The 26,091-nt window shown below is 38.6% G+C and overlaps 1 protein-coding gene across 6 annotated transcripts in view; it reads left to right on the top strand.

Moving 5' to 3' along the window:
• The window catches only part of LOC112054245 (furin-like protease 2), a 373,473-nt gene that overhangs the window by 202,771 nt on the left and 144,611 nt on the right, over window positions 1–26,091 (top strand). Inside the window, exon 2 of one of the 6 annotated variants that reach the window (XM_052886552.1) lies at window positions 13,603–13,648. The exons of 4 other annotated variants lie outside the window; for them this stretch is intronic. The gene's annotated coding sequence lies outside the window, so the exon portion shown is untranslated. Of the gene's footprint in view, window positions 1–13,602; window positions 13,649–13,761; window positions 13,781–26,091 lie in introns of those variants that run through there. One more of the 6 variants, XM_052886553.1, reaches the window with a different exon arrangement.

Here is a 26,091-nt window from a genome sequence, read left to right as displayed (position 1 = left end):
TTTGAGATTTTCTTAATTGGTCCAGGTCTGGCTGGTGGGAGGCTTCGGCCGTGGCTAGTTACCACCCTACCGTCAAAGACGTACCGCCAAGCGATTTAGCGTTCCGGTACGATGCCGTGTAGAAACCGAAAGGGGTGTGGATTTTCATCCTCCTCCGAACAAGTTAGCCCGCTTCCATCTTAGACTGCATCATCAATTACCATCAGGTGATATTGTAGTCAAGGGCTAACTTACAAAGAATAAAAAAAAAGGTACCAAGAAGTAAAATTCAATACTTCTAGCTAGTAAAATAAAACTGTTGAAACTTTTTAACAACGCAGTAGGTACGTTAGGGACAAACAAAAAAATATATAACCACTAAATTAACTACGCGCTTATTATGGGACTTACGAGAACAATAATGTCGGTAGTACACGAAAATGAGGAAAAAATGTCTCCCCAAGGCCCAAAGTTGGCCCACAATTTGACAGGCAAAAGTTGTCAAGGTAACGTTGCTCCTTTTGTCTCCACGTAATTAATGTTGGGCGGCCATTGCTCTATTTGCTACGTTTTTAGGTGTCCGGAGAGTATTCGACCATTAGGTCCGCCGGTCTGGAGCTATGAATGCGTGTTTCCACTGCCGGACCATCTGTTTTGACGGACACCGAAACGCTAAAAAGAAAATATAAAAGGTTCATAATTATTGTTGTTGAATTAACTCTCTTTGTTAACAAACTATGGAGTATATGGAGTAAGGTATAATTTAAGCTAATATTTAAGTGGAATCGGGAAGCTTGAAATCTCATACGTATTTATCATCTTGATCATTACAAATAAATGTTTTATAATCTCGTTTGCTTGGAATGTTGGTTAAAATGTTAAACCAAACTCTGTTTTAATGTGGATTTGTTGACTTAACATTACCTAATATTATATGTCGTTGAAGTTTAAAACTTTCTGTATTGATTATTATATAGTAATTGTACTAAAGTTTAATGACAGAGCTAGTTATTTGACGTATTATGGCATGTTTATTTCAGCTGCTACTACACAGCATTGCTGTGTCGTATCAGCTGAAGTTGACGCTGAATCCGATCTGAAGCACAATATTGCTGGTAAAATCACAGATCTATGAGAAATCATCTTATTCCGTCAACTATTTATATAAAAGTATAAGTTTAAATTTGGCAGCGATACAATATTAGGTAATATTTCTTACATTACTGTTTTACCTAAAAATCGAAAACTCGATGAATATAGTATTATCATTTACAGTAATTAGAAAACTCATTCAGAACTTATACCTGAGTGTGTTTTGTCAATCCGGTAAATCAGACGGGACATGACAATGGGAACCCACGCCAAGGCACTACAACCGAAATGTGGAAAGACTAAACATTCTTTTACATGTATGTATCTCGATTAGTGTTTCGCATAATGGCCAAACCGAAAGTACTTAAGTAATATAAAGTTTCCTGTTTATTGTGGCTCCGGCAGTTTGTTGCGAAAATGTGTCCTTAGGCGCTGGTGTTTTTATCACCATCTTTATTTAGAGCGGCGAGCGGCGGCGTTGTTTCGTAATTATCTTGTTACTTTAACTTTGTACTATTACAGAGTTCGTAAGTTTTTGTTTAGTGGGACAGATGTCACTACTGTTCTGGGTGAAGTCTTAAATCTGTGTTATATTTTATAGTTGCTATGGGGTTTTAGATTCCACTGGAAGCTTACGTTAAATTTTAGTATTAAAATTGATAACGTCGACTCTTGCTCATGAACAAAGACTTCACCATCACGTTAACATCGAGGCAATCCAGCTACTCGACGTTACGAATACAGACTTAAACGGATCAAACCATTTGAGTTAGTGTTTTGTGACTAGTGATAGTGTAGTGTTAAGTGCTACATGGAAGATCATGTTTCACATGGAAGATCATGTGAAAAGTGACCTAAAGTCGTAATAGTTAGTGAAAGACTAAGATTAAGTTATTGGACATTATCTTAGTATAATAATAATATATTATAAGTTTAGGTTAAAGTTAAATCACTAATTAGTCACATAAGTAGGCTAGATCGTAATTTTATGAAGTACCAAATTGGTACTTTACAGACAGAGACAAAAAGAACAAGAACAGAGAAAAAAAAGCAGCGTCTATTACGAATTGTGGTACAGGTTTTTCTCTTACAATAATTAGAATATTATTTCATCTAACAGTAATTATAACTTATTCTTCATATTATTATCTAAATTTAACATTTGCTTTAATAACACAATACGTTATCTTTGATTTCACGCTAATCTCTGAAACTACTAGTTAGTTAGTTAGTAGTATTAGCGCGTTCTAGAAAACAATCAAACATCTTCAGCTTTATAATATTATGTACCTATAGATTACCGTTTCCCTTTATCCTGATATTCTTGCTGAAATCAGTTTATCTCGTACATTGAACAAAAGGAACGTAAAAGAGTTCTAATTCTTTTCCCGTGAGTAAAGAAAACATTCACATTCCGTTTTCTTTCAAGAATTTACTATGTTAATTATGTTTTTTTTAAGATTATCTACTATAGTTGTTTAGCTTACAACTACCCTGCTGAAATAGCGTAACAATTATAAATTCAATGCAATGACCAAACCTGTTACATAATTAAGGGTAGGTATCTTTGGCCGTTAATTATTTAATTATGTTGGTATTTCCGCTTCATACTCGTACGTATTCATTGATTTTTACAATTGTATTGTGAATCGCACCGGTGTTGATTTGCGAGCATTGTACGTCATATAAATCATTATTATCGTTTATAGCACCGTAATCGCCAATCCTGTAACATATTACGAGTATCTTTGGTCGATAATTATTTCATAGTACTTCCACTTCATACGTATCCATTGATTCTTATAAATGTATTGTAATCGTATTTCTGTCACTTTGCGAGCATTGTACGTCATATAAATCATTATTATCGTTTATAGCACCGTAATCGCCAATCCTGTTACATATTACGAGTATCTTTGGTCGATAATTATTTCATAGTACTTCCACTTCATACGTATCCATTGATTCTTATAAATGTATTGTAATCGTATTTCTGTCACTTTGCGAGTGTGGTGGATTTTGGATGGTCCAAACCACAGGGAGTACGTAGAAATAAAACACGTAATTTCTTGATTAGTAGAGTTGCGTTCGCTTGTCGCTTCGAGAGAGAAATGCGTGCAAATGCTCGGTGTAGCCGAGTTTTATTAGCTATAAAGCGTGCGCAATCTTTATTGTTTATTTTAACTAAAATACATTGTACAAACGAGACAAACTTATATGTTAGAGTGGGATGGATATATATGAACGAAAGAGAGGTATGCTAGACAAAGATAGCTATATACCAGTCCCTACAAGGTCGCTGCATAGTTAACAGCTAACAGATATTATAACTTATTCTAGTGGATAATAAAAGCCTGTTATATAATATGTTTATTTGTCGCTTATATCTAAGGTAAACTATTTCAGTTATACGAAGGCTAACAAATTGGTATATCCTATACTTATTATATACTTATCTTAAAGGAAATATCTTTAGTGCTACATTATTACGTAACAATCAAACTTATATACTAAACAATCAGGCTTATATACTAAAACAATCTTCAACAGTCTCCCCCTCGTGCGAAGCGGTAGCCCGAAGCACTCAATTCAGGGAAGAAGATTGTGATATCTTAACCAAGCGGGTAGCGAGTCTCATCAGGATTCCCGCGGTCGTCCGAACGTCTACGATGCGGGTTTTTCCATCTTGTCCAGGGCAGGTCGCGACGATATCTCGGGGAAATGAGTGGTCGACAATAATGAAGATGACCCCGACGGTTGAATTGAAGAACACGTTTTGTTGTGTTATATCGAGGCGTTATCGTAGATGGGTATTCGATAAGCCTTCGATTCGAGAAATGATTGGCGAAGCGTTGTACGTTTTTCCATGCAGCTGGCCCAATCAATTCATGGACCGTGAAGTCTCCCATATGGTAGGTACCCCATGATCTTTCGGTTACGAAGTCGTTGGGTGTTAAGCTCTTTTGGTCGTCTGGGTCTGGCGATATTTCTGTTATCGGTTTTGAGTTTATTAAATGTTCTGCTTCAAATAGTAGGGCATGCAGTGTGTCTTCTTGAGGAAGTCTTATGGCGATTAGAGCGGTAGGTACATATCGCGATTCTGAGGGTTGGTTGAATTTCTGTATTTTAACCAATCTGTGGGCGACGAAAGAATTGACAATGCGTGGTTCAGATATGATCCATGCTAGTACGGTTTTGGAGTCTGACCATTCATGATTTTGTTGGATGGTGGTGTATATTTCATTGGCTATGTTTGACGCGAGTCTTGAGCCCAGTAATGCGGCTTGTAGTTCCAATCGTGGAATTAATGTAGGTTTTAACGATGCTATTTTTCCTTTCGCAGTCATTAGTTTGATTTTAACTTCGTTGTTGCAGGAAGTTCTCCAATAGGCAGTAGCAGTGTAAACGGTTTCGCTCGCGTTGACGAAATTGCGTAGCTCCCCCTCGTTATGGGAGTTTGTGCATTGTGGTACACTGAGTTCACTCAAGCGATTTAGGTATTTTAACCAGTAGTTCCAATGCTCTTTCAAGGTTGAAGGCACGTGCTCGTCCCAGTCTACATCGGTGCGCAACAGTTCTTGTATTACAGTCTTTCTTTGTATTAGGTCCGGAGTCGCTAGGCCCAAAGGGTCAAACACAGACGTTACGGCGCTGGCGACTTCGCGTTTTGTAGGTAGTTGTTTTTCATTGATGAAATCATCAGAAGTGTGACGTAGATTTACGGTAAATCTTAAGGCGTCGTCGTTTGTTGGCTTTATTATTTCTAGTGTCTTGCCATATTTTTCTTGGTACCCTATGTTATCGGGGCGATTTGAACTGAATTTCTTTATGATGATGGGTTCATTTGATGCTCTGAAGAGTTGTTTTTGCAGGTTAGGATTAGAGAGTACAATATTTAAACTTTTGACGTTTAAGTTTTCAGCGGCAATATATACAATTCTTTGTTTTTCATTCAATGTATGTATATTCAGTAAATGAATTAGATACTGAGTTAGTGTCGGGTTATTTTGTATAGCAGGTAAGTGAATGTACCTACTGGACATCTGAATGGTGCCTTTCGTCATGAGTTCTTTGTAATTGTGTAATTTAACTTGTCGCAGGTAATTAGCTATGTTAATCCTCTTTGTTTTGTCATCTGCTTTTCGTAAAAGGCCATTAAATCTTCCTACACATAAGCTGTGTATTGTTTTCTCCAAATTGGTTAGCGTTCTTTGTTCTCGGTCGTTAATCGGCTTTCTTTGTGTTATGACTAATGAGTTCAGGTCATAATTGTTTTTTATTAGTTTATTGATGTCTTCTGTCCCTTTTTGCTTTACGTGGTTGACAAACAATACGGGTTTTGGGATTTCCGTTTTGCAACCGTGTAATATCCAGCCTAGGCGAGTGAGTGATGCCACAGGCTTTGATGAATGACCGGTTTTTATTTCTCTGGTAACGATAAGGTGCCAGTTGTCTTGTCCTATGAGTAGCGAGGGTGGTGTCTCGTCGTATATCAATTGGTCTGATATGTTGTCTAAATGCGGACAGTCTTCCAGATCTTCCTGTTTTACTGACTGTGGCATGAGGTTGAGTTGGCTGATGGTGTGAGCTTGAAGGCTATCATAATGCATTGAAAATAATCCTTTAATTCGAATCTTGATATGTCTTGATCGTTCCGTTATCATTTGACCACTTATACCTTCGATTGATAGGCTTTTTTCGGGCCCTTTAGCTCCTATAATATCGGCTACTTCGTCTGTTAATAAAGTTACAGTTGATCCTTCATCTAGCAATGCCATCACGGTTTCTATACCATTTGGTCCGCTGAGCTCAACAGGCACTATTTTCAAAAAGGTCTTGGAAGTTCCGACGTGGTTTACCGAAACTATTTTGTTTGGTTCTGCGGTTGATTTATCTTGATGCAACAGCTCGTGATGTGTTCTTATACAGCCATCCTTGCCGCACGGTTTTGATTTGCATTGTATGTGCCGGTGGTTAATTTTCAGACACTTAAAACACATCTTGTATTTCTTTACTATTTCCCAACGTTTCTTAAAGTTTTCTTTTGTAAACTGTTGACATTTTGCTATTTCGTGAGTTTGATCACATAAGAAACATTTTCTTTCATTGACTGTGGATGCGGCTAAGACGATTCGCATCTCTTCTTCGAACTCGCTGTCGTAATTGGAGTCTTCGTCACTTTCATAATCAATTTCGTGGTTAGTCGTGTTGACTCTTCCTTTTCCAGTGGGTCGTGCTTTGTTGTTTTCAAATTTGGATTTGAAACATAAGCTTGGTTCATCAAACTGGTCTGAGATCATGTTTAGAAACTCAGAGAGTACACTGAGTATTGGTTCGTCTGTTCTAGTACATTTGTACTCTTGCCATCTGAATCTGACTATTGTATTCATTTTATCTATTATTCTGTCAGATATATCGGTAGAGTATAGATACTCTTTTCGATTCAGTTGTTTGATTGTGTTTACACTGTTGAATACAGCGCTTGCGAAGGCGCCTATTCCTTTGATGTCTTCCGGCATTCGTGGTAGTCGATCGAGCGTAGCTATTTCGCTTTTTATAATGTATGTAGGTTGGCCAAATCTTCTTTCTAGTTCTTTTAAAATTATATCTGGTGAAGTACTAGTATACAGTAGTGACTTGACAGTATCTTTTGCTAGTCCTTTTAACGCTTTTCGAATGCGTGCAACATTTTCTATGTCACTGAAGAATGAGGCGGTATCTTTGTAGTGGCTAATGAATGGTATCCAATTAATTGGGTCTCCGTCAAAAAAGCACAATTCGCTCATATATGTTGGTGGTTTTTTCGGTGCGTCGTCATTTTTATCTTGTTTTAGTACTGCTTTTGATAATAGTGATAGCAGTGAAGCATTGATACCTTGATTTAAGTCGGTATTGTTTGTAGTTGAGGTAGGTGGTGCTTTATCCATCCATTCATGTACTATTGTTGCTCGATTGTCTATGTCTTGGTCGATTTTTTGCTCTAAGTCGAGTTGTATTAATTCTAGCTTCGCACGCGCTAGTTCTTCGTCGGCGATTACTCGCTCTCTTACTCTTTGTTGCAGTTCTATACGGGCTTGCAATTCGGCGCGTCTAGTTTGCGAAGTGTGACTTCCACTTGGTTTATTTTTTGATTTTTCGCACATCGTGCTTTGAGTATCTCCAGTAGCGGTGGTGCGATCTGACCTTTCGGTACCTGAAGACAGTGCTGTATTCCATGTTTTATCTGTCCCTTCGGAACTGGTTGTTCTCTCATTACCGGACGATATTTCAGTACTAGTTGTACGTTCTGTTCTTGATGAGTCTTCTGTTCTTGATGAGCCGCCTGACTCATCGCTCGTGTTTTCTCTGGACTTCTTGCTTCGAGTCTCCATAGTACTCGTCTTGAGTTTTCTCGTCCCTAAGTCCCTAATTCCCTACTGCCCTATCAGCCCTAACAGTCCTGCTTGAGGGTCCCGAAGGACACACTCTCCCAGGGATGGAATGAGGATTAGGTGAGGTGGGAATCGCCCAACAGAGGGTAACACGTGAGGGTTAGAGTGCTCAGGTATCGGGAGGAACGCCCGACACCCTCGGCTGTGCCTACTAGGAGGACCCCTATCTCACGTGCACCGTATTGGCGCGATCAGACTGGTACAGACTTATAGCCGGTTAAGGCAAGCTGGCAGTATCGTCTGGTATACTGCTCCCGCCGTTAAGGCGTTAGCTCACTGTTCACCGTTTGACACCGTTAGGTGGTGAACAGATGAGTCGCGGCGAACCGCTTAGGGTCTTCTCCACGTGACGAAGTGGCCTTCCCAAAAGGCCTTGCGGTCTTCAGCAGCTTCTTCTGAGCTTCGCCTCAATGCACCCGCAGTGACGATTGGTGCCTCTTCGTTCTTGTGGTCTTGACTCTTCTTTAGTCTGTAGTGCGGCGAAACGATCTTCCCCACAAGCCTCGCGGTCTTCGGCAGCTACTACTGAGCTTCGCCTCAATGCACCCGCAGCGAAGGGTCGATGCCTTTTCTTCGTACTAAGGCAGACTTCTTGACGTCACTTCTGTTCCGTGGCCCAACCGAACGATCTTCCCAGCCCGCGGAACCTTGTTCAGCGGCGATAGGTCGATTCCTCTTCGGTTCTTGCCCGCGGAGACACTCTCTTGCTTGAGCTTTTCTTCAACTGATGTTTGCCGGCTCGTTGAATCCGGTACGAAGGACCATGCACTGTGGTGGATTTTGGAAGGTCCAAACCACAGGGAGTACGTAGAAATAAAACACGTAATTTCTTGATTAGTAGAGTTGCGTTCGCTTGTCGCTTCGAGAGAGAAATGCGTGCAAATGCTCGGTGTAGCCGAGTTTTATTAGCTATAAAGCGTGCGCAATCTTTATTGTTTATTTTAACTAAAATACATTGTACAAACGAGACAAACTTATATGTTAGAGTGGGATGGATATATATGAACGAAAGAGAGGTATGCTAGACAAAGATAGCTATATACCAGTCCCTACAAGGTCGCTGCATAGTTAACAGCTAACAGATATTATAACTTATTCTAGTGGATAATAAAAGCCTGTTATATAATATGTTTATTTGTCGCTTATATCTAAGGTAAACTATTTCAGTTATACGAAGGCTAACAAATTGGTATATCCTATACTTATTATATACTTATCTTAAAGGAAATATCTTTAGTGCTACATTATTACGTAACAATCAAACTTATATACTAAACAATCAGGCTTATATACTAAAACAATCTTCAACAGCGAGCATTGTACGTCATATATATCATTATTATCGCTGATAGCACTGATACATCGCGCTACCTCGGTGCGCGCTAACGACACTGCTCGGAAATTGCAATCCTCGTATGTCACAAACCTAGGCAAGTCATCCGTATTGATGCTGAATTCATTGGCCTCGAATGTCGACCAGTTTACCCCGACCCGTTGCGCCTATCCCTTACTTTACAATAGCTGAAGAATAAATTTCATTGCGTGTCTCGGTTAACTGGTTCCCAGAATGTAGGGCCGTTCCTAGCTGTTTCCGGTTCGTTTACATTAACCGGCTTTGTATTGCTAATTCTTTTTAAGGACAGTTCACGAAATTTATGGCATACCTTATATTCTTAAAGATTAATCGGTGAAATGAAATTTTGACGCTGAAATTTGCAAAAAGTACCTACGTCGTCGTCGTCAACCCATATTCGGCTCACTGCTGAGCTCGAGTCTCCTCTCAGAATGAGAGGGGTTAGGCCAATAGTCCACCACGCTGGCCCAATGCGGATTGGCAGACTTTACACACGCAGAGAATTAAGATAATTCTCTGGTATGCAGGTTTCCTCACGATGTTTTCCTTCACCGATTGAGACACGTGATATTTAATTTCTTAAAATGCACACAACTGAAAAGTTGGAGGTGCATGCCCCGGACCGGATTCGAACCCACACTCTCCGGAATCGGAGGCAGAGGTCATATCCACTGGGCTATCAAGGCTAAAAAGTACGTGCCTACCTACTTTGAACGGTTTCGTTGGGAATGCGGCATAATTGAGCGAATAGCGTATTTTCATTGCATAAAATATTTTTGTTTCATGTCCCATTGCTTTAGTAATAAATCAGACATCACATTTTCTGATGGACGATAAGAAAACCCACTTAATTTTCATTAAACAATTTTCATATTTCACTGATAGATGAAATGAAGGTAATTTTCATTAAACATGTTGCACGAATTTTCAAGATATTGCAAAACTTGAGAACCGTTTCTCTGATGTCTATCGGAATAGTAGGGGAGCCCGGGATGCTAAATTTGCAGTTGCTATAGCGTCATTGGAATCGATTAGATTTGGTAGATTAGATGATAGAAATAACAAAATGGTTATATGCTTTTTTCGTTTTCAGCGGTGGGGATAAAACTACAGACTTTAAAGATATTTTTTATTACTTTGGCTTACTGTAATCATCAGAAAACATGAGTGATTATTCAGGAGATTATTTCATTCAAAATAAGTAAAAAATTAACCGCAATCGTGGCTCGATAACAGAAATATAGGGGGTTTTATTTTGGAACTATCGAACCCTCCGATTCCATTACGTTACGCTCAAATCGTCAGATTTTCGAAATAAACTGCCTTTTAGCTGTCAACTCACCTACTTTATCTAAATCTAACGTGCTGGTTGAGTATTTCAGGAGTTAGTTTTTTTATTGGTAGTCCTAATCGTACCCACCAATATTAAGGGCTTATACTTGGTGTAGGTACTGAACAACGTACAAGGTACTCCCGCGTGTTCATCTTCCGCGCTCGAGTAACTGCAAAAATCCCCTCTTCGGCTCCCCTACTATAAGCAAAGTGTAGGAAACCTAAACAATCTTAAATGAGATATTAAAGCCGCTGCAGATGTTCTTAATATTATGCGCCCTACGCTTTATATAATTAAGTATGAAAGTTTAGGAGCGGCGGAGAGTTTTTTTTATAAAACTCAAGCGTAAATAATATTGTTTATGTGATGCAGTATTTTGTAATTTGCTCCTACATATTGTGATCTTCGAAAGAAGAATTAGAAAATATTTGTTTTTATTGATCTTTTTACAATTAAATAACATCCACTGTAAAATTAAGTAATTTCATTACTTCAAAGATACATTCTTTTTTAATGTTATGCAATTGAAACATATTTTAATAGACTTTACAAGTTGCAGTTTGTTTCATTGTGTATTGTTATTTTTATTTATTTTGAGTTTGATGCATTTTAAAAATTAATTTCACTGTCGTAATGAAATCAAGTTTGCAGTTTTGTAAAAAGTGCTTTTATTTTATTCCCGTATGTAAATCTAACGATCCATCGTTGGTTGTGTGACTGAGCGAAGCGAAGGATGTGAAGTCTACCTAAATGTGATAGCTTCCATAAATGCATATAGTTTGTGTTTCATGTGGGTCTGGATAATTTTATATTTATTTATCGGCCCATTAACTTAATTATATGGGAGGTTAATTTGGCGGCTTTATGCTCCATAATATAATTTCCGATGTATATATGTGAACCGATGCCGGATTTCTTTTAATTTGTTTATCGAATTAAATACGTATTAATAGTCCTCTAATTGGTTTTTAATATATTTGTTGTTTTCAGTAATATAATTCATTATATCAGAAAATCACCAACAGTTATTAACTCGGTAGCCCAGGATCCGTGGAACGTTCAAGTTAATTTTCCGTGAGTAGCTTCATGAATTTTTTTTTTAACTTTTAACCTAGTTTGCTACCGGAATCAACAATTTTCGTAAATAAAAAACGGATACTGCTATGGCTTGTCTGCGTTGGAAAGCATATTTCACCTTTTAGTATAACGCATAATCAAAGAAGATCTATTTGAGCTATACTTTTTTTCATCGCTTGGCTATCTATCTCTTCTGGTGGGTAGGGGGGATATAGCGCCAGTGCACTGAACCGGAATGCAATGTTCGGCGAACAGTGTCCAGTTTAACTCGATCCTTTACGCCTATTTCCTGCTTCCCGACTGAAACGGCACGATATTTGAAATGTCAAACGCCCCGTTCCAAACCGGTGACCGGCTGACCCGCCGCTCATATTCCGAATGCACGATGCAGATGGTAGATCTCCGGTGCAAATTGATTCTAGAATGTGAGGCGTTTGCGGTCGCCCTTTACGATGACCGATTCCCATGAGTTAGAGACACCGTGTACGGTGAAACTTTTCGTCAAATCAAACGTGTATGCCAAACAATTGTGATCGACTGCTGCATTGTTTGAAACGTTCGTCAAATGATTAAAAGATCCGCATCGTACGTATCGGGCATCATCATCTTTAGGTGCTTTCTTCCAAGTTGGCGGTCATGTGTCGAAAACTCTTCCGGTATTTTGCAATATTTTTAAGCTGTTTGTCGGACGCATCGCATCAAACGCATTTTAGTAGGTATTCTTTGTATAGAAAGTCGTAGAAGTATGTCCACTGTACAAGTGGACACTGATATGATACGGATCTGTGGACGCCTCCTATTAGAGAGTCATCATCTTTATCAACCCATATTCTGCTCAGTGCTGAGCTCGAGTCTCCTCTCAGAATGAGAGGGGTTAGGCCTATAGTCCACTACGCTGGTCCAAAGCGGAAATTTCTCTGGTATGTAGGTTTCCTCACGATGTTTTTCCTTCACCGTTAGAGACACGTGACATTTAATTTCCTAAAACTTCACACAACTGAAAAGTTGCAGGTGCATGTCCCTGACTGATGTCATCATGATCGGGAGACATATAATTAACTTAAATCGTTACATGGTTTTATTATTTATACAGCTCGTGCCTACGAGTACTAGCTTATACCCAGCAGCAACTTCTAGGGATGTATGACTTAGAAATTAAATTTGACTACAGTTTAATCCGAAAACGATGTTTTTTTTTGACGGCCGCGTGGCGCAGTGGGTAGTGACCCTGCTCTCTGCATCCACGGCCGTGGGTTCGATTCCCACAACTGGAAAATAATTGTGTGATGAGCATGGGTGTTTTCCAGTGTCTGTGTGTATTTATACATTATATAAGTATTTATATGTAGTATATAAATGTATATGAATATTATAATATCAACTATCTTAGTACCCATAACACAAGCTACTCTGTATGCTTACTTTGGGGCTAGATAGTGATGTGTATTGTTTAAGTATATTTATTCATTTATTTATCCCTAAAGACAATAATTGCAGCTCTTCGCTGACTTCTAATTCACTTTTTTATTTTATTTTAATGAAATTAAACAAATTCTCTAAAAAAACTGAAATTCACGTTTCAGGCGCTAGTTTAATAATATCAGTATGGATTGCAATCGTAATGAAACATAGCGACTAACTAACTGCTCGTTATCTGCTCGCGGTCGCGTGAGGGTGTAAGTTAGCGCTAACGGTCCGCTACCGCCGCAATTGGTTTAAACTTGCTAAGAATTTAATTTTAAACTAGAACTAGTGATGCCACGCACTTGATTTACTGCTTCTTATTAAGATAATATTTTTTATACAAATAAATACGTATATCTATGTGTTATAAAACGAGACGTGATAGCCTAGTGGATATGACCTCTGCCTTCGATTCCGGAGGGCGTAGGTTCGAATCCGATCCGGGGCATGCACTTCCAACTTTTTAGTTGTGTGCATTTTAAGAAATTAAATATCACGTGTCTCAAACGGTGGAGGAAAACATCGTGAGGATCAGAGAATTAAGAAAATTCTCTGCGTATGTGAAGTCTGCCAATCCGCATTGGGCCAGCGTGGTGGACTATTGGCCTAACCCCTGGAGGAGACTGGAGCTCAGTAGTGAGCCGAAAATTAGTTGATAACGATTATGATTATAAAACGAGAATAGCACTGCCAAGTCTGTCTGTCTGTTCGCAACAAACTCAAAAACTACTGAACGGATTTTCATGCAGTTTTCACGAATGTGGAAGGTTTACCTACATTGTTTTTATGCTATTGTAGTAAACAAGATAAAAATACTTTGATTGTATAAAAATAGTAATATAATCACTTATTTATATTTTCGTTATTTTCAGGTACGTTAAACCACGCGAGGTTTCGTCGGTTTTTCGCGGAAAAGAGGTAAAAATTTGAGGTTGTATACCTTAAAGTAAAGCTTTAGTGCCCAAGTTTACAAAGAAGGTAGCATACACAACTAGGCACATTGGTATTACCACATCACAGTATCAAGGCTGCTGGTTTCAGGGGTTTCAAGTATAAAATTGTATTTTTTTTTAATATTTACCTCGGCACCCTCTTTTTAGAACCCTTGTTACTTTAATTTGAAGTCTTCAACTTTACTTCTAAGCATATTATCATAACATAACCTGACGTTTCAAAACTGCTTGTAAACTGAGGTTCGAGTTCAACGAAATTCGTTTAAACATAATCAACCGTTTATATAAGTTAAACTACGTTTAGTCCAAATTTCTTGTTCACCACGGCTCATATACCGGTTAAAACGTAAATCGGGTGGTTCTGTTAACCGTTTTTTCGGCATAAAAAGTAGTAGCCTCTGTGGCGCAGCGGTAAGCTTGGTGGATTTACAAGACGGAGGTCCTGGGTTCGATCCCCGGCTGGGCCGATTGAGGCTTCGGCCGTGGCTAGTTACCACTTTACCGACAAAGACGTACCGCCAAGCGATTTAGCGTTCCGGTACGATGTCGTGTAGAAAACGAAAGGGGTGTGTATTTTCATTCTCCTGTCAACAAGTTCACTTCCATCTTAGATTGCATCATCACTTACCATCAGGTGAGATTGTAGTCAAGGGCCAACTTGTAAAGAATAAAAAAAAACAAAAGCTTACGGTTGACAAAGATATTTTTTGTCATTCAAAGACAAATTCTACCCCTACTTCTGACGGTTTTACGCGGCATTTTTTTTACTCGAGATTTTTTAACCATCCTAAATCGACCTTAATGACATTAATTGTAGATGATAATGTCCTTTACAATTTAAATAAACTTTGTGTTTTATCGATGATGTGGTTAAAAAATCTCGAGTAATGTAATTCTTTTACAAATCTTATACGATTTTTTCTAGATTTCCTGTACTATTGTGCTCAGATACGATAAATCGTTTGACGATGCTTATTGGGAGAAATTCCTGTGTAAATACAAATGTCAGTGTTTTACTCACACTGTGGAGTAGGCAACCATCTAATAAGCAATATATTCGCGGGCATTAGCCATGTAGATTGACAACGCAGCGAGATTGGATCATTACACGGCCAGCTGAATGGCGTTTGATACAAGATGCGTTGAATACCTAACTGAATACGTTAGTATGCAGCTAGTTCAGATCTAAATAGGTCCTATTAACATACCTAATGATAAGAAAAATTGGTTTTTTGCTGATGTTTATAAGATAATCTTTTTTACATAAAAATTTAACAGACTTCAAAGACGTATTTCAGTTGTTTTGGTTTTTACACAAAATTACTTAGTCGATTTTCATGAGAATGAAATGGGACCAATCTGAAAGTATACACTTTCAAACAAAAAAATATTTTCAAAATTGTATTTGGCTAAAATTTGGAATGGCAATAGATTTTACTCAGGATTAACACATAGGCTACTTTACATCCCGGAAAATATCATTGTTCCCGTGGGATTCGTGAAAATCTGAACTCCGCTAGTTTATTGTATATAAGACATGCGAAATTAATGCGGCGTATTATGCTGGTGTACACCTTTTCTTTTTAAGGGTTACAGACAGCCTTGCTGCCATCAGGGTGGGTACTGTCTGTTACTTTTATTTTCTTTCTTTCTATTTGAATGGCCCAATACAGTGCCAGGCTTTCTTAAGGAGAATGGATTTGGAACTAAGACCCATCACGCAGTTCCGATGTGAGTTGTTGAGCGTAGTGTTTGATTCTATAACGAATGTAAATGATAATTACCGAAACTACACTTTAACGTGCTCGTCGAAGCAAGCAACTTCGGACAAAGAATTTCTTTGAAGAAAGAAGACTTCAAAATTTTATAGCCTGACCCATATCTTCGGGATGTAGGGTATTCGGGAGTATTTTCCATAACTGTAGGGTTTTAATTTTTAAGGAAAATTAATTAAAAATGTCTAAGGAACATTTTTTTTTGTTAAAAAAATTGTTATGCAGTTCGGCTCCTATAAGTGGACTCGTCAACATCTTGAATTTATGGGAAATACTCCCGAGCACCCTGTATACAGAAGCCACTAGCCACTAGGCCAACGAGGCAGTCAAACAGAACAAAAAAAAATACAATTAATCCAAGACACTTTAAACAGTTAAGCAATTCTGTCCACTTCTATCAGAATTGCCGAAGCGAAACCGTGTATTGCGAAATATGACTGGCAGATCTGTTCTAACGGCCACACATTTTAGACACGTAGATTCAACCAAATCGCACAGTTCGATGGTCCAAGTTACGTCGGTCGGTGTTGAGGGCCAATGCATTTCGCATCAATGCGAGCGCCTTGCCTCGCTGTGTGACATACGAGGATTGCAATTTCCGAGTGCAGCGTCGTTAGTGCTGCCCGAGATGGGACGCCGTATCTGTTCCTATCAGCGGTAATAATGATTCACGTAGCATACAATGCGCGCTGTGTTAGACGTCTCTCCCAGTGCACTGCACGACACAGAGGAGTGTTTATCTAAATATATACATACTAGAGGACGCGCGCGACGTGGAATTCAGTTTTACACAAATCCCGGCGGGAACTATGGATTTTTCCGTGATCAAAAGTAGCCTATGTGTTAATCCCAAGTAAAAGCTATTTACATTCCAAATTTCAGCCAAATCGCTTCTGTAGTAGCGGCGTTAAAGAGTAACAAACATCCAAATCATCATTATCAACCCATACTCGGCTCACTGCTGAGCTCAATTCTCCTCTCAGAATGAGTGGGGTTAGGACAGTAGTCCATTGCGCTGGCCCAATGCGGATTGGCAGACTTCACACACACAGATAATTACGAAAATTCTCTGATATGCAGGTTTCCTCACGATGTTTTCCTTCACCGTTTGAGATACGTGATATTTAATTTCTTAAAATGAACCTAACTGAAAAGTTGAAGGTGCATGCCCCAGACTGGATTCGAACCCACACCCTCCGGAATCGAAGGCAGAGATCATATCCACTGGGCTATCACGTCCTTCACGGGGTATATCTACTATATCTACTATATATATACTATACTGTTTATGTTACGGCTACATACTCGTAATATCTCACAGAATAAGATTTAGGATATCATTACGTTGTGTGGAGAAAATTGACGAATCGCACGTGGCTGACGGAAGTTATGGCTTCGGCCGTGGCTAGTTACCACCACCCTACCGGCGAAGATATGCATCATCACTTACTATCAGGTGAGATTGCAGGCTAACTTGTAAAGAGAAGTGAGAGAGACAATCTATCTCATATTATAAAAGTTCAAATTTAATCGATGGCATTATTTGATTTTGTTTGCTTAGGATATTTGCTTTTGAAAAGTAAGTAAAGAACTAAGTCTTTAATTAAATACAAGAAATTTTTAATTTCAAATTCCACTATAAATAAGTATAAAATTGTTATTTGTTGACCTTCTGTTTACATCATTAGCAAGCGAAACAAAATTTTCTACGTCTAAAAGGCACCCACATAACCATTCTGCATACTTATTCAAGAGCCAATGTATGTTGCATTGTACATTTAGCTCATTGTCTGAGATAGAGGAAGGAAATTGAGTGTTTCCTTTTGTCGCGTGATGGAGAGATATTATGCTTTTAACGTCCTCTTTGTCTCTGCCAGTTAAAAAGTGAACCTACGCGTAAATAGTATCGGGAATTTACGCTTGCTTTTAATTTTAAACCTTTGCGTTAAACCTGAACGTAGAAAGAAAATTTGTTAGCAATTAGCTAATGTGACAAATATGATGTATTAATTAGCCAACTAGCCAATGCCTCGCAGTTTTACTTGCATATGCATAGTTCCCGCTCCGGGGTGAAATATAGCCTATGACGTACGTAGCTTTCTAGTGGTACAAGAATTTTCATAATCTGTTTAGCAAACCCAGAGATCAACACACATTCGGCTCACTGCTGAGCTTGAGTCTTCTCTTAAAATGAGTTAGGCCAATAGTCCACCACGCTCGCCCAATGCGGATTGGCAGATTTCACACACGCAGATAATTAAGAAAATTCTCTGGTACTTAGGTTTCCTCACGATGTTTTTCATTCACCGTTTCAGACATATGATTTTTAATTTCTTAAACTGAAAAGTTGGAGGTGCATGCCCCGGACCGGATTTGAACCCACACCCTCCGGTATCGGATATAGAGGTCATATCCACTGGATTATCACGGCTCTTACCAGCCAGACAACTTAACCCGGCCATCCACCTACAATATCACAAACAAACAAATCTATTTTAACATATTTAGAAAGTACAGTACGGCTTTACTTTTTCACACGATTCACTTAGCTTAAGCTTAAGCTTAGCTCAGCTAAGCTTTAATTATATACTTACCTATAAATGGTTATTTTTTATTGAAAACAAAAACGTATCCATTTTAATAAATATTTGTAAGTTTCGTTTTTTTTTTACAAAAGAGACGCTCGCAGATTTCAGACTTTCGGTCCCTCCAAGTTCTTCTAGTCCTTGGATTTGACTTTGACAGATCACTCGATGACTCTGCTGCCGTCTCCTTGACTATTAAATTTTTCGAAATCAAAATAAAGGCTCATAAAGGACAAACAAAATCAAAGGATTGAAGATTCAATGGGTGCCATGCGTTTCAATAACAAATACTTTGAATTTCAGTTCAAAATGCTTTAAGGAATTTAATTGAAAATAATGAAAAGGAATTCAAAACAAAATAAAATAATTTCACTATGACGGAAATTCCAATAATGAAATTGAAAATCTCGAGCTTATTTTACACAGAAAAAATACTACAAACATAAATGATAAAGCTGCAGATGTTGTTACAGTGATTTTATAATAGATTTCTTTAGACATTATATATGGTAGACGTCCACATATCGTATATATCGCACGCATAAAGGTCAGTTTATATCTACAGACATTTAGCGTACCAGACACGTGCCGTGGCAGACAAAATAATATTCTTATATACAGTGTTTATTAACGTATTTATATCTATCGTAACGCGGCCGCGCAGACTTTGACAGACACGGACAGCGCCAGGCCCGTATTCGCAGAAAGAATATTTTGTCTGTGCGGTTCATGTCTCTCATGAAACCTGAACTAAAATTGACAGCGCCTTGCACAAATGTCAATAAGACCGCCTTTACCAAATGATCATGAGCGCCGCTTGCCGCTTCTGGGGAACTTCTTTCATGAAAAGGACTTGCGTTTCTAGCTACCTGCTGGGTAGTGTGAATAGACGGTGTCTGTGGATGTCTGCCACGCTACTTGTCTGTGACGCACTGTGTTTGTAGATATAAACGGACCTCTATAAGTATCAGACGTTTCGCATCAAACGGATCATAATATTTCTGTATAGAAAGTCATACAACGAAACTTGGTACAATTATTCTTCATACTCTTGGACAGGTCATAGCACACTTTTCATCAGGCTACGATCAATAGGGCCAGAGCAGTGAAGGATAATGTTGGGCAAACGGGAGAAGTTTTAACAATGATATTACTGTAAGGGCTGGATTAAAGAGGGCGGACGAATACGCGGTCGTCCGCTAGTAAACAATATAAAAATAAGATATGTACAAAGAGTTAACAAAATGGTTATTTTCTTAGTTAAAATGCGAAACAAACAACTTCCTAATTACGGTGTGAATACTTTTGTACACTGTTAAAATACTCACACCTTGGAAAATATTTGGGTAGCCACTACACATAGCACTATAACGTATGACAAAGAAAGTCACTTCCCTTGTTCCATCGCATTCCTGACAAAATTTAACCGACCGAGAAAATGTAACGTTAATAACCTCTTTAACCCAATAGTATATTATAGTTATACCTGCTTGTATAGATAAACAACTGATTTAAAATGTTTATTTAATAACTACCGGACGCCCGAGACTTCGTCCGCGTGGAATTCAGTTTTTCACAAATCCCGCGGGAGCCATGGATTTTTCTGGGATGAAAATTATCTAGTAGCCGCAGCGTACAAGAGGAACAAACATAGGTACTTACCCGAACACAACTTTCGCCTTTATAATTAAATACGAAAAAGCGCAATGGTGGCTGACCCTTCAATACTGAACCAAGAGCCTGGATAGCCACATTATAGGAAAAGAAGGATGATATTTATGGAGATAACTAAGGGCTTTGAAAGGTAGTAGGTTTCAAGGATTTATTTAATTTAGAATAAAAAGGCTCAAAGTCACTCACTAGGCGAAGGAGCGAGCTATGCTTGGAGATCTGCAGAGGAACCAAAGTAACTGACATAGCTCGAGTCGCAAAGCTGAAGTGGCAATGGGCAGGGCACATAGTTCGAAGAGCCGATGGACGTTTGTGTCCCAAGGTGCTGGAATGGCAACCTCGCACCGGAAAGTGCAGTGTTGGTCGGCCCCCCACTAGGTGGACTGAGGACATCAAGCGGGTTGTAGGTAGCCCCTGGATGCTGGCGGCTCAAGACCGTATTGTTTGGAAGTCCATGCAAGAGGCCTATGGCTAACAGTGGACATCTATCGGCTGTTAATGATGATTTGTCCAAGTAAAAAGCGTATTTAACCAGCCTTTAAAAACAAGGTTTGTCTGGCTGTCGCCAGTTATCGCTATAGGTATATGAAAGTTAGTGAAAACAATAATTTAGATTCTTTATTGTATCAACATGTTTCAGATTATTATCGTAGAATCTCTACTAAATAAAACGTTAGCAATAAGGCGGAATATTGAAGCCGTTATTATTTATTTTTACAACCTTCAGTACTTACCACCGGAGTTCTACGAGCAGAAATACATGAAAAGATTAATCAAAGCGCATGTACACTGAATAATATAAAGCAATAGCTCGAAAGCTTCAATAGCTTAACGGTAAGAGCGGTTGGACTCATCACCGAGGGGTGATGGTTCAATCCTCACCCCGTTGGCCTATCTACACTCACTCCTAGCACAGTCTTCCCGACAAGTTGGAGGCAAATGGGAATATTGGACATTATATTATAAAAAATATGGCAAATATTCTTTAAAAAAATATATATATCTAAATGTCCCGCTTAATCACAATCTCAAGATTTCTGCAATTAAATACTACCGAGTTTAAAGTATCTAATCGGCCCCGGTCATTCTCATTAACATTTGATAGTGGTTGTTAAAGAATTTAACATCAATTTGAGCCTACCAACCCGCATAGAAGCAGCGTGGTGGGTATAAACTCCATATCCCCTCTACTTGAAGCAGGCCTGGTCATGCAGTGGGACGTCAAAATATGCCAATAATGATAGTTAAGATGGAAATTGGATGGTGTTAAGATGGAAATTGGATGGTGTTAAGATGGAAATTGGATGATTTATTTTTAAAACCTTCAGTACTTACCACCGGAGTTCTACAAGCAGAAATACATGAAAAGATTTATCAAAGCGCACGTACACTGAATAATATAAATGTCCCGCTAAATAACAAACTCAAGAATTCTGCAATAGTACTACAGAGTTAAAGTAACAAGATAATTACGAAACAGCACTTGGTGCTCGCCGCTGTAAATAAAAACAGTGATAAAACTGCTCTAGAGATAGGACACATTTGTGTAACGAACTCTGGAGTACTGTAAACTGCGAACTTTATTATAACTTCGAATGTTTTTCGTTTGGACGTTGTAGTTTAGACACGTGCTACGTGAGGAATAAATTCATTTGGCAAATATATGATTGTGTGGCATTTTGAAAATTCTTTTTTATTTGTTTGAAAGAATATTTGACCAGATTAGTCCTATTTAATTTTTATGATAATCGGTTTCTAGGACACACTAAAAACATAAAAATAAAATCTTTATAACAAAAAAATTTAACCGACTTCAAAATCACAAAAATAAACTAAAAAAAGGGAAAATATCTTTTTTGTTGTAATAAAAAAAAAAAAATTATTACAACAAAAAAGTAATGTTTAAAGTCTGATTTTCATTGCTAGTAGAGCTTTGTGAGACAGGTCGTGTCAGGAATTTATCACCAAAGTTAAGAGCTTTATGTAGTAGTGTATCCGTTTAAAAGATATAATTTACTAAGGAATTACAGGGCTTAAATATTCCATGTAGAAGCAGAGTGTATATACCAGTGCAGTGTTGAAAATGTGCTATTGTGGTGAAAATGTTTTGGTACTCTATTTTATTTATGTAAATATGCTTTTAAATCTATACTAATATTATAAAGCTGAAAAGTTTGTTTGTGTGTTTGATTGAACGCGCTAATTTCAGGAACTACTGGTCCGATTTGAAAAATTCTTTCACTGTTAGATAGCTCATTAATCGAGGAAGACTATATTCTAATATATTTTATCCCTGTATTTCTACGGGAACGGGAACCACGCGGGTGAAACCGCGCGGCATCTACTAGTATCTTTATAACTGTCGTTATCGTAGGTACTGAGAGTTCGACGAAAAAGAGTAAGCTATATATTTATTTATTTATTTATTTGCATAAATGAGTGGACACTGTTAATAAACACTTTTATTAGCAATAATTACGCACAAGTTCATTGATTACACTGCACTACGCAGAACTTTAGTCACTTTGATTGAGAGTAAATACAGTTCAGGAGTGTATTTCGAAACAAAACACAAGATTAGTCCGGTAATATTATAAAGTGTTATTTTTGGAGATCCACTTATTGGTCAGATTTGCGCGCATTTACACTTGAGTTTTACACTTTTATTAGTTAGTTGCACGTATAATTACAGGTAAATATTGACTTGTTTTACTTTAATTCGTAAATAGAAACAGAGTCGGTGTATCCTTAACGCTTGACAGCTGTCATTGCCTATATATGGCATATATAAATAATAATCTTTCATCAAATTAATAAGAAATTCTTTCCTGCATTTTTTTTCCGTTATCATTACCCAGCAAGTAGGTGTTTTCCGAGGAATTTTATTCATTTCCCATTACGCGACGCACAAAACAATTCCCCGTTTTACAAGAGACAGTTTAATTTGTGACTTTACGTTAGTCTGTTGCGTTCCTGGCATTTTCCCCGGCTACGTACGTTACATTGGGGAATTTTTCCCTTTTCGCCTGTCCCGGACCGTCCGCCGTGAACTCGGGAGCGATTCAATTTAAAACGTCACTCCGTTCGAGACGAGAATTCGCATTATTCCTGTACATCTCCGCTACAGCCGCCCGGTTAGGTTTATAAGTTGAGGTAACATTGTGGGGAATTTATGTGACTATAATATAGAGTGAACTATCTTGTTGGCCCACTGGTTAATCTACGGCTTCAGATTATAGGGGTCCTACTCCGCTACAGCCGCCCGGTTAGCTTTTTTTTTTTATTTTTTTTCAATTTTTTTTTTATATTCTTTACAAGTTAGCCCTTGACTACAATCTCACCTGATGGTAAGTGATGATGCAATCTAAGATGGAAGCGGGCTAACGTGTTAGGAGGAGGACGAAAATCCACACTAATTTCGGTTTAGCTTTATAAGTTGAGGTAACATTGTGGGGAATTTATGTGACTATAATATGGAGTGAACTATCTTGTTGGCCCACTGGTTGATCTACTTCAGATTAAGGGTCCTGGGTTATGATATATTTTTTTTTTCTTTCCAGAATTTCTCAGTAGCAAACTGAGGTTGGAAAGTTGATAGAGTTACACATCCCTGTCAATACGACACAAGCCATCACTTGCGGTCATTATCATCTGATAGTAAACGTTAAAGTTTTAAATATCACCTCAAACCAGCAAGCTAATCCGCATTGAAGCAGCGTGACGGGTCAAAGTGTCAAATCCTTTTTCCTGTAAACAGGCCTAGTCCTGTACTAACCAGATCTGTGATGACGGAAGGGAGCTTTTGTTTGCGCTTGATTAGGTACAAGCATGATTAATAGAAAACGATGGTGGGGCTTAAGCTCTGGCTCTAGCTCTTGTCTAGAAGATGTATTCACTTTTGCACTGTGTACAAGTGAAATATTGTATCCCATATGTCAGGAAATACAGAAACCGCTAGAGCATTCCATACTTTTGCTGTTCAGTTTAGAAATGTAGATGACAAAACTTTGCATCTTCCCGTGAGTCATAACCCTTTTCTCCGATTCGATTCTTCGATTCCACCAGGCTAGGTTATGTTAGGTAGGGTTAGCTCACTAAGCCACGATCAAAGGCACGACCATTTAGGAAATAATCTTAAATTGGTCAAAGTTGGAGTTTTAACCCAGTACCTCCCGATTATAAATCGAGGCATACCCAACCGTGTCAAAGAAATCGTCAATAAAGAAGTTATATCACTTTTCATTTCCATACGATCCGCCGTGTACTGAAGCGATACAATTTAATACGTCTCGCAAGGTAGAACGTTGAAATATTCTCTTGCCTCGTCCGCTACACGTTACAGATACGGCGTATTGTGAAGGCAGCCATTTTATCATGCTCGGTGGAGTACGGCCCTTTTATTCACGACACATTAGTCTATTTATATCTAGATTTTTGATTTGGAATATTGCCTGTGGTGGTAAGAAAAAATAAATACCTAGTTACTGGTGAATTGGGAAACCCAGCAACTAATTTCTCTCCTAGCCTTGAGTACCCATCCAGATGTTTATCTGATTAATCTGCGCTTGTTATTAACATCTCTTAGTACTTCAATCTCAGACAGTGCATTTGCGGAGTCTATCTTAGAAGTTCACACAACACCCATATTTAGTCCTATCCGTATTATTATTGTCTCTCAATGTGTTTATGTTAATGTTTATACCTACGTCAAGATTTAGTTGGAACAGATAAGATACTTAGTCTCCCGATTAGCGTTTTCCTGCATATAATAAGATGGGCCAACGAGGTAACTTGCATACAGTTATCTTCAATGGCTCAGTAAAGTTCCCCCCGTAGAGGCGCTACAGGCCTCTACAAGACTTTACTGAGCCATTCAAAGCCTTTACCGGGGGGGGGGGGGGGGGGGGACTTTACTGAGACATTCAAAATGCTGATCTTAAGTTTTAACTGTGCAGTTTTATCTAATCGAAATTTCAAATCATTAGAAACAATGATTGTAGATTAAAACTAAGGGACACTACTCATGGACGATATAACTATACAGTTAAAACTGCAGGCAGCTCGCACAAGATTGTCTCTTCCTTGAGCTTTCCCGTTGTCTCTCCCTTGAGCTTTCCCGAGCATTAAAGACGAGCCTTCAAGTTACATTTGTCTGAATTTAGTAATTAGCTATCTCAGAAGATCCACAACTTCTGTTTGTACAGTCATATGCCGCAAATTAGTTTGTAATAAACACTAAAATAAACACCAAAAATGTATAAAACATTTCGTTCAGATTAAAACTAAAACCAAGATGCTCATGTTTGCGTTAATTATAAAATCTCGTTACAGGAGTCGCGGATGCTCCCAGGCACTCGTTTTATCAGAGGACACTAACGTAGCGTGAATTATTCAAACTCCCAGCGCCACTTAAACGCCGGACGCTGTTTGACTTCAATTTTACTGTTTATTTACTCAGCTTATGACAAATATTAGGTACGCCCGTGACTCGTGCGAATGCTAAAATCTGCCCGTACGGAATTCATTAAACTCGAACATGATTTCAACACAGACACGGGACTTTATGACTGGTGGCGCAATTAAAAGTTTGCTTGGAGAATATACGGCAACGTTTTGATTTAAAGTTTGCGGGCTCGCCCGACGCCATCGCCGGCTACCTTTTTTAGTGAAAAGCGCAATATCGTCGTGAAATACCGTCGGTGATGCCGCCACATCGCTGCGCGTAGTTTCTGTCGCCATTGCCGTGTATCGTCGGAAAGTAATTTGTGAGTAAAGAAAAAGGAGTAAAGAAAAAATGGATACAGAAAGTGTTAAGGTTTTCATGTTACATTTTACTCTGTGGACAACCGCGACTTTGTTCGCGGGAAATTTCTGCTTTCACAAATCCCGTGGATACCGATTTTTTTTTTCAAATTAAAAACCTAGAAGTAAGCTAAGTTACTGTTTTAATCCAGGGTACCTACTATCTGAAGGCAATGGGTGGTGCACTTGGTTCAAAGAGCCGATGGCCGTTGGGGTCCCAAGGTGTTGGAATGGTGACCCCGCACTAGAAGACGTAGTGTTGGTCGACCCCCCACCAGGTGGACCGACGACATCAAGAGAGTCGCTGGAATTAGCTGGATGCAGGCTCAAGATCGCGGTTTTTGGAAGTCCCTATACAAAAGGCCTATGTTCTGCAGTGGACGTCCATCAGCTGATGTCTCGATTCCAAGTAGTTATGCCGTTAACAACACATACACACTAATTTTCGCGTGTATAGTGTTAATGTGTTAACTACCACACTAGTGTTTTTCAGGTAGCATGGGTACGGTGCCTGTATGATGTTCACTATCGATACTATCGTGAATCGCGGCAAACTTTCAAGAGTGAAACGAACT

This window comes from Bicyclus anynana, chromosome 17 (assembly GCF_947172395.1).
Source record: "Bicyclus anynana chromosome 17, ilBicAnyn1.1, whole genome shotgun sequence".
NCBI classification, from domain to species: domain Eukaryota; kingdom Metazoa; phylum Arthropoda; class Insecta; order Lepidoptera; family Nymphalidae; genus Bicyclus; species Bicyclus anynana.
This window is presented reverse-complemented; position numbering and strand designations above follow the sequence as displayed.